This window comes from Triticum urartu, chromosome 3 (assembly GCF_003073215.2).
Source record: "Triticum urartu cultivar G1812 chromosome 3, Tu2.1, whole genome shotgun sequence".
Taxonomy (NCBI): Eukaryota; Viridiplantae; Streptophyta; class Magnoliopsida; order Poales; family Poaceae; genus Triticum; species Triticum urartu.
Window position 1 is genome coordinate 7,193,541 of NC_053024.1, and position 10,651 is coordinate 7,204,191.

Genomic DNA, 10,651 nt, shown 5'->3' on the forward strand with positions numbered 1-10,651 from the left:
TATATCTAGACGATGCATGCAGCCATTTTATTAATTATTCATAAAGACCATATAAAGCAATACATCAGTACGCCTGCAGCCACCATCTGCTACTCCTATTTCCTTGATGAATGTGTGCCAACTGTCCGAGCCTAATACCAAACCGATATCGCACCAAAACCTAACATCTAAAACCGGATTCCCCATCCCAACCACATACCAGGACTGGGTCACACCGGTCTGGCACACTCTCAGAGACTGCCGCCGCCATTTTCCACCGGTCCTTCTCCAAAGCAGGAACTGACACATCGACCTTGCCTGGCCTGCCGTCGATGCCACCACGGCGCCAGACAACTCCACCATCTTGCACCTATCCGTCCACACGCACCCGTCGCCGATCGTCCGAAGCGCCAAGCCACCGGGATCCGCCGCCGGCCTTGCGACAGATGTAATACCGCACCTCATCTTGTCCCCTCTGGCCAGCACTTACTCCAAAACGATGCCCACAGGAGGGACAATGGCATCGAAGGTGCCATCATCGTCCGTTCCAGTAGACCTAGATTTAGGGTTCCCCCCAGAATATCACGAGTAGGGTGCCACGACCTGCAACAACGATGCCTCGAGAAGAGAACGACATCACAGACACCGCCAACGTCCGCCATGACCATAGTCGGCGCGATTTTTAGCGGAAGTCGCGTCCCCCGATCTCGCAAGTGGGTGGAGGCGAACGGAGCCTTGCCGTGAAGACGAGTGCCACCGTCGGCACGCCGACAGGGAGCCTTCAGCCTCCCCTCACCGGTCCTCCTCGCGCCACCGGCTGGCCAAGGCCATACCCTGACGGATCTGGGCAGGATGCCAGATCCGCAGCCTTCGATGCCACCGATCTACAGGCAGCCGCCCCGTCGCTAAATGGAGCGCCGCCACCGCCACCACCAAATCTCAGGTCACCGCCGGCCTTGGAGGCTTCGCAACGGCGCCGCCCTGACTGCCGCCCCCGGCCTCCTCGCATGCAACGCCTCCTCCGCCCACAGGAGATGTCGTGACACCCGACCACCCTGGATCTGCGCCGGTCCCGCCGCCACTGCGGCCCGTGCCGGCGGCAACGGCGGTTGGGGAGGGCACGAGGGGAGTTGGCGGCTAGGGTTTGGGGCTACTGGCCTACCAACTCCCCCTTAGGAGTAGAGATGAGCCCCAAAGCAACTACTCCCTCCGTTCCTAAATATTTATCTTTCCAGAGATTTCAACAAGTGACTACATACGAAGCAAAATGAGTGAATCTATACTCTAAAATATGTCTATATACATCCGTATGTGGTAGTCCATTTGAAATCTATAAAATGACTTATATTTAGAAACACAGGGAATAAAATACATGTTTGGCTTTTTAGCCTCCAAAAGATAGCTCGCATCTGTTCAACAAGCGCATCACAATAGTTTTAATCTTTGTTTAGTTTTGGCAGAATATTTGGGATCTTATATCAGCAAGAAATTTCGGATATTTGGATATTTGGCAGAATTTCTAGTTAACAAACTATAAATGGGCAATAGAGAGATATTTGGATAAACCTCCCCTTTTCCTTGCAAAAAAGATAGAGAGATATTTTGGGGAAAAATCATTTGCGCCATTAGAAAAGCTAACAACATTTGTGCTGGTTTTGCCCAAGAACATTTACTGCATAATGGTGAAGACATTGTGCCTGAAGGTGCCGCTGTCATCACCGGAGCCGGGTAAAACTTCTTGTAGTAGACAGTTGGAAAGTTGTCGTGCTCAGACCCCATAGGACCAACGCAGTAGAACAACAACCACCGCTGATGAAGTGTAGCGTAGATCAGAAGGATTCAACCTGAAGACACATGGAAATAGATGAACGACCTTTATTCCATCTTCAGGGAGCCGCCGCCATCTCGCCTTTCTAAGCAAGACACAAACCATACCAAAATTTGAAGAAAGATCTAAAAACGGAGCCCTCCCACCTGCAAGGGCCGGGATCCACTCCACCCCCATGGACCTAAGGCCACCGGAGACGAGGCGAACCAACACTGGCGCCGGCGGGAGGCAAGAAACCCTAGCTTTTTAGGGGAGGCAGCCACTGGCAGGGGACCCTAGCTTTTCACACTCTGTGTTTTTATCCAACTGCATTATTGATAATAATAACAGATCAACCTAAGAGTATATTACAGTCACCAGGTGCAGAACGTCGCGCGTACCCTGCCAACCTCTCCGATCCCTTCCTCCGGGAGTGGGTCAAGCCTGACTACAAGCCAATCATCACCACCAACCAGGACATCAACGCGAACGCGTTCCGCGATCCCACGATTGTGTGGTACGGGCCTGACGGGTACGTAATTTTTTTACTGGGGGGGGGGGGGGGGGGGGGGGGGGGGAAGGTGGGGGGGGGGGGGGGGGGGGGGGGGGGTGTTGTTGTTTGTGGTGGGGGGTGGGTTGGGTTGGGGGTTGTGTGGGGGGGGGGGGGGGGGGGGGGGGTTGCGGGGGGGTAGGGGGCGATGCCCCCCCCCCCCTTCCCGCTAATCACACACAGCTCCGCCTCTGACATTGAAAGAAGTATTTCTTTTTAATGTATGAAGTCACTGACATCTATCATGCATGGTTACAAACTACTATATACCGTGTCCCCTAAAAACAGAAACTATATACTGTGATGTGATATACACGTAGACATTGTATGTTGTATGTACATGATACATGTGAATTATGTGCAGACATTGGAGGTTGGTGGTGGGCAGCAAGGAGAACATGAGCGGGGTTGTGGTGCTGTATCAGGGCTGAGACTTCAAGAAGTGGGCCAAGGAACACCGCTCGTTGCACGGAGGGCTCACAGGAATGTGGAAATGCCCGGATTTTTACCCTATGGTGGTGGCTGGAGGCAGCCAGCACCACCGGAGCGGCGTGGACACCATGGAGTTGCACGACCGCACTGTTACCGAGGAGGTCAAGTATGTGCTCAAGGTGAGTCTAGACTTGACACGGTACAAGTACTACACTGTCGGCACCTACGACCATGACAAGGATAGGTACACCCCCGACCCTACCTTCCCAGACAACAACTACGGCCTCCGCTACGACTACGGTGACTTCTACGCCTTCAAGTCCTTCTTCGACCTGGCAAAGAAGCGTCGCGTGCTCTCGGGCTGGGCAAACGAGTCCGACACCATTCCTGATGACTGCCACAATGCTGGGCCGACATCCAGGTAACTAGCTACGGTTCCACATGAACAAAATGTCTTTTGCTAGTATGTTTTCTACCGTACGTGCTGAGATCCAAACGTATTATTGTTGCTGAATTTTTCAGGTGACACCGAGGAGGAGGTCAAGTCGCTGCGCTCAAAGCACGTAAATGTCAGCAACAAGGTTGTCAAGGGTGGGGTGTACTTCGAGGTCACTGGCTTCAAATCCGTGCAGTCGGACGTGGAGGCGGGGTTTGCCATCAGGAACCTAGACAAGGCGGAGAAGTTTGACCACGGGAGCCATCAGGCCCGTCCCCCTCGTCCCTCCCCTCGCCCCCCTCGTGTCGCCCCCGCAGGCGACCCGGGAGAACCCTAGCCGCTGTCCTCCTCGTCCCTCCTCCGCCTCCACCTCTCTTCGCCGCTGTCTGCATTGCCGCCGGGCAAAGCTTGGCTGACTGGGCGGCGGCGGGGCATCTCTCCCCCTTGGAGCGTCTTGGGCGTCTCGGGACGACCAGATCGCGAAGAGGCATCGGGCTAGCGCAGGGTTTGGCGGCGTGGCGGGCGAGCATCTTGGCGGCGGCGCGTTGCGGCGCTGGCGACACGGCACAGCAGCTGCGGCTTGGATGCGACTCCACGGCGAGGTGGTGGCTGTGTGGTCTTCAAATCGGGTGGTCGCGGGCGCCGCCATGTTCAGGCCGGATCCATCTGGATCTGGCGCTTGGATGTTGTCGGCCAGCGCAGGGTGGTGGTCTACACCGCTGGCCTCGTCGGATCGTTGGATCCGGCGCCTGGAGATCAGTGGCGGTGCCAGAAGTTTAATGCAGTGTAGTCAATTTGAAGTGGTGTTGTCAGATAATTTATATTTATTTTTTGCAAGATATATACATATATACATAGATTTTATCAAAAAGCTGGGTAGTCAATTGACTTCCCAGCTTACATGTGGCTTCGCCACTGCTGGAGATCTACGGCGGCTGTCCTTCTTGATCCTTCTTTCTGGTGGGTTGAGCCCCATGGTACTTGCATCTCTGCTGGTCTCGGTTCGTCTCGCTGTCGGATCCGGAACAGTCGGAGGTTTGGTGGTATATGTTGGGGACCGGAGGAAACTTTGGCCGGCTGGTCCGGTCCGGCATCGGCGGTGTCCCACGGCGTCGTTACCCTCCTTGGAGGCGAAGCCGAGGTCCCTCCTATCCACATCCGAACCCCTTTCAGACGAAAGTTCAAAATACAGTCTGGATTGGGCGGCGGCGGTGCCCTGCGCATCGTGACCTCCATGGAGGCGCCGTCTTGGGAGGCCGGGCGAGAGATGCTATGGGTGGTGGGCGCCGTGTAGCTCTAGCAGTGGCGACGGTGTGAGCTCCGGGGGAAACCCTAGATTTGGGTCTACAGGATCGGATGATGATGGCACCATCGATGTCGTTGTCCCTCCTGGGGGCATCGTTTTGTAGCACGTGCTGGCTGGAGGGGACAAGAGCAGGAGTGGTGTTACATCTACCGCGAGGCTGACGGCGGATCCTGGCGGCATGGCGCCGTGGAGGTTCGGCGATGGGCGCGTCTGGATATGGACTCGTGCAGGAGGAGGAAACTATCTGGAGTCATAGTGGCGTTGATGGCAGAGAAGTCTGGCAAGGTCGGTGCAACAGTTTTGCTCTTAGGATGGACCAAGGGATGGTGGAGGTGACGGCCCTTGCAGTGTGCGGTGCTCACTGGGAGTGTGTCTGACCGGTGTGGGACCCAATCCAGATAGTGGCTTGGAGGGGACACCCGGCTTTAGATGTTAGGCTTTAGTGCGATGTCTGTTTAATATTAAGCCCGGACATTCGGCACGCCTTCGTCAAGGGGATAGGAGTAGCAACGGTGTTGTCAAGATGGTGGCTTCAAGCTTATTGATGTATCACCTTGTATGGTCTTTACGAATAATTAATAATATGGCTGCATGCATCGTTCAGATGCAGAGGCCAGGGATACATCCTCCTTTTATAAAAAAAACGCAAGAAGTTCAACAAGCACGTCAAAGGTAGCGTTGGGCCGTTCGGGCTCTGGCTGCTGGCCTCCAACGACCTCAAGGAGAGGACGGCCGTCTTCTTCAGGGTGTTCAAGACCAACGACACCAACTACGTCGTCCTCATGTGCAATGACCCGACAAGGTTACATATAAGATAAACTACCTCACTAAAGTCACATGCATCAAGGCCACCAAGATCCAATAGTAATTCCCAGTGATTGCTATCAAACAGGTCGTCATATGAGTCGCAGATCTACAGGCCGACCTTTGCCAGCTTCGTCAACTTCGACATAGCCAAGACCAAGAAGATCGCCCTCAGGACATTGGTACGTATTAACGTATATATGGAACCACATGATGAGTGTATATGCTCTGGACTGAAATGCACCACTGCAAGAGGGGTCTAAGCTTGCCATGTGTCAAACTTCAATTCAGATTGACCATTCTGTGGTGGAGAGCTCCGGGGCCGGCGGCAGGACGTGCATCCTGACGAGGGTTTACCGGAAGGCCACCGGGGACGACACTCACCTCTTGGACTTCAACAACGGCGAGTCGGACATCAAGGTCACCAACCTGCACGCGTGGGAGATGAAGACCCCCACGATGAACAAGCTGCTGGAGCAGTAGCAGCAGCCCAGACGATCAGGATTAGGAGTAGCCTACAGCCTAGCCGTAGCTAGCTAGCTTATTAGTGTCGGTGAGATGGATCAATTAGGAAAGGCTAAAGGTTTAGTCATGCATTGTTAGAGAGGGAAATGGTAATGTAATAGTTTAGAACTCGGACTGTTCTTCGCTATGGGTAGTTGTATTGTAGCAGCACTTGGTGCCCATGGAAACATGGGAATGAATAAAAACTTGAGAGAATGAGTCCATTTCTGCCTTGAAGAATTAATGATCAGTTCGTGTACCTTTTTGTTCGTCAAGGTGCTGCTTAACTTCAAGTCATGTGTAGGTCGTCTTACGAGTCGCAGATCTACATGACCCCTTAAGATTGAGTCAAATGAAGAAAGTGAGTACATGAAATTTATTCTCCACGTCCTAGCAAAACCCACTACAAGGATCCGGGTCTATTGCAACAAAATCGTTCGTCGCAATACATGCCAACTTGTGGCAATAAGTACCTATTGCCACAAAGCATCATTCGTTGACAGCCGTTGCGACTGGACACATGGTAATAGGTTATTGCCACAAAAAAATAATTGTGGCAATAAGGTGTGCTATTGCAACAACCATGTGGGAAGTTGCCACATGTTTTCCCGTGACAACACTCACGTTATGCCACAATTCGCTTTGTGGAGATAACTTTAATGCAACATGTAACGAATCATGGCCACTTATAGCTCGTGACAATAGACATTTGTGGAAAGAACATATGCCAACGATGCTCATTTTGTGGCGCGTACTCTTCCGTGGCAATAAACTATGGCAACAATTCTTGTTTTCGTGGCATTAGGCATTTTGCCACGAACCGCTACACTTGTGGCATTAAATTATGGCAACAAATATTTTAGACGTCGTAATAGGAAATTGCAACATACTAGTTTTGGTGGTGATAAATAGGTTTCACCGCGGGTGAAATGTTTGTAGCGAGAAACTATTGCGACAATTTAAACTGTTCGTGGTGCTAACATGTGGCAACCAAAACTGGGTTGTGGTAATAGCCTACTGCAACCGTAAAAAAAATACAGGCGTTCAATTAGAATATTCAAAACCATACGTATAATATGTAGATTCATAAAATTCATAATTCTCATAGCAAATATCCACCAATATTGACACTATAAATGATGAAACAAGAATAACATGATCCAACACATGAATAATCCAAGCTGATGAAGAAGCATGCTGAATGCACATCATTGAATAATTAACCAAAAGTCAGTGCTCACGTAAATATACTGGGACTCTGTGTTAGACCATGTTTCATTCTTCGTGTGGGTGAGTTCCCACAGAGCAATACAATCTAACTCTTCTCCAGTTTCCAAGTTTCTCTGCAAGTAATATAGCAATGAGATGCTTGAAACATGAAACCATAGTTAGCAGCGAGGCATACATATTTAGTTAGACTCATACCTTCTCAAAACTTAGTTGCAAATAAGATTTTGATCCAATTCTGTCTATTGTCTTCAGTTTCTTACGGGTATCGGTGTTCTTTTGGCTGTATTCCTATCAAGTCATTGAAAGCAAATATAACCAGTCAGACAAGCAATTTCATCTTAACACATAGTAGACAAAGAGTGATCTTAGAGATAACCTGAAATTTTGAATCAGTGCCAAAGTACTCAGTCATCCATGCAACAAAACAATTTTCTTTTCACTCTCCTAGATTCAGCTCTACTGTAGGTGCTAACAACTTGAATTCTCCAGCAAGTATATTACCAAAGATTTTTCTATTACATACTTTCCAAATACAACACATCCCAAAATGGCTATTTCCATGGAAAATAGTCTATTGATCTATTGGTAAATAATCTCTATCTCTGCCATGTTTTAGATGCCTCATCACCATGCAGGCCATAGAATGTCCAAACATTGCAAGCCAAATCAACAATCAAACAAAAGTACAACTATATGCTTCGACATGAGCTTGGCATATGGCACAATTATGATCAGGGATGAAAAAAGTTTTTACAATGGACCAGATTTTGAGTGTTAACTTTGCTTTTAAATTGGTGCTAAGAAATACCTTACAACTGAGCACTTGAGCTTGCAAGAGATTTCCAAAGCGAACTGAAATGGGGGAGAAACTTGAGGTGCCCATCAGCAGTTTATGGTCCTTCAATGTGAGAAAAGAGCATGCGTTCATTCCACTTGTTTGACCAGGAGAGCCCTCACCTTTTAGTATGCCCACCAAAGACTAAGGAACGCCATGGAACCAGGAGCCCTGGCAAACTAATATCAATATAAGTAAGGGGACAAAGCTCATGACTAAGAATAAGAAAGCTTGAGTTATATCATATAGCAATAGATGGATTAATATTCCCTAGAAAAGGACGGATCACATGGCGTGATGACATTGGAGCAGAAAATACATGTGCACCACGTAGCAAAGCTGGGCAAGAAATCAGCCCACTTCTATTTTCTACATTTGTTCTCTGTGTAGATGGATTATAAGATTGGATGGTAAAATGTTGGCATAACACAGTACATAGACGATGCCTCGCCAAATCATAATGAAAGAGAACAAAATTATCAAGATTATGTGTAGTAAACAAAAATAAACATGGTTACATGAGTTACATAGTGGAAATAATCTCTTGGCAAAGGAGAAGACCCTTGGTGTCGTGGTTCTCTACAGTATTTTATTCAGTTTGCCCGACGACAATTCATTCTGAAGCAAAAGAAAGAGCAAGATTAGAGCACCCACTTCACTACTCCTTGGGCATATATTCGGTTGTTCCCAGAAGCAAATTAAGAAAAACATAAATAATCTGGTAAGTTTACACCGACAGAAAAATGGAAATTGTGTACATTTGATAGAAATTTACATATGAATATCCCAAGATAAGTTTAGTGAATTGATTATATTGGACCCTTTACACCTGGTGATGCGCAAATAGAGAACCATACATAACCGGTAAATATTTGCTAGAATTAGGAGGCAATAATTACCATGGAGCTCACAACAATAGGGACTGAACAAATGATTACTAATATAAAATCAAAAAATTAATTAGAATGGCATACCTTAAAAAGAGAACTCTACAATGCAGAAGGTAGCTCACCATTGAAGTATTACCTATGCGGTAGCAGCATAAATCTCCTTAGTCTACTATAGATTAAAAGTGTGATGAATTATCCAGTAATACATGCATGATAACTTGAAAAACTCAAGTGGCTAATTAAATGGAGGCAAAGACGTAACAAACCCGAACAAATGTTGGAGTGGGTTCTGAATGACCTACACCAATCGCTGAGAAACAACATTGAAATAGATGTTCATGATAAAGAAAATTAAAAGATGATGTTAAGCGGCAGTGTCCTGAATAACAAAGCATAAGAATAAGGAGATCCGAACATAATTTGCATAACTGTCAAGATTTTCTTTCAGGAAAACAAAACATATTCGTGTTAAGAAGGGATACCTTATCCATCTCGAATCTCAGTCATGAACTCGTGATCAGCAGGTAGATGCCAATACATTGCTGTCATTCATGCAGGAGTCAACATATATATGTAACTTGCTGGTGTGGCCAAATGAAGTCAAGTAGGTAACAATCAGCTAAAAATATATTTGTTAATGTATGGAAGGTCCTACAAAACAAACCTAGAATCTACAACAAAAGTTACTAAGCAAATCAAAAGCTTTTATAACCGGTGACTGTATCAGATATACATCCAGCTGAAACAACAATTACACCATCAACTATAATACAGAGATCAAGTAACCATTTGGAGGCAATGATATAGCCGATGTGGCGCACTTTAATACTATGTCGTAGTCCAATGTGTATCTAAAAATTTGTAGGTACAGTACCGAAACATGAGAGGCATGAAACCATATATGCTCCTTTCTATCTTTGATATTTCCGGTGAAAGTGGCCAAAGTACCCAGCCAACTTTAGCACACAGATAACATATCTGCAAATAACAGCGAAATAATAATAATTGTATGGATTAGTAATTACAACTATGATACTGATACTACGTATGTGCTTTTGAGGTCACCAAAGGGGGGAGACACGAAGCTGATGGTGGAGACCATAGGAGCGATGCCGCTCAGCTGTTTAAAAGGGGCGATCTTAGCGGGGGCAGGGGAAGTCGTCCGAGAGCCGGATGTTTCGTTCCTTTTTGGGCAGCAGGACGGTGTTGGAGGTCATCTATGGTGAGGCATAGTTGTCCCACGTAGAGATGGCCGGGGTTGACGCATTGAGGCTGTATGGTAGCGCACGACCACGACTCTGTGCTGCTCCCGGCGGCGGCGAATCTGGCCTGCTCGTTAGGATCATGGGGGCGGGATACGGCGGCGGTACTGCATCTACAGCACTCGTTATGGAGGTTCAGGGATGCGGCTTGGTGATGAACCTGGTCGCAGCATCTCCACCTCCGGGTCGGCCATGTGGCGAGCAACCCCGACGTAGGCAGGCCGGCACTGCGCTCGTGATGCAGGGAAGAAGACGGGAACTCCGTCGGCGCCGACACCAGACCGCATCGCTGTTGTTGGCAGCATGGCCGAGGACACGGAGACGCGGCCCGTGTCGGCGGGCACGGAGGAGAGGGAGGAGGGCGAGATCGAGGACGACGACTCCTCGTACTGCAGTTGACTCCGGTGTGGTTTGCTGTGTTGACGCCGTGACGGAGGAACGAGGACGAGACCTCAGATCCAATCACCCATGAAGACGCCCTGTGATTTGGTTTAGAATAATAATCGTGGGTAGTTAGGAAGGCAAAGGATAAGTAGACTCTATTTGTTTTGGTGGGAACACAAAATATTGGCGCAAACTACAGTAAACTGAAATTAGGTGGTGGGAAAGTAATTAT

At 48.4% G+C, this 10,651-nt stretch overlaps 1 pseudogene; it reads left to right on the plus strand.

Annotated features, from left to right (window-relative positions):
• The first annotated feature begins 888 nt into the window (after positions 1-888).
• LOC125546452 lies at positions 889-5,797 on the plus strand (annotated as a pseudogene).
• The last annotated feature ends 4,854 nt before the right edge of the window (positions 5,798-10,651 follow it).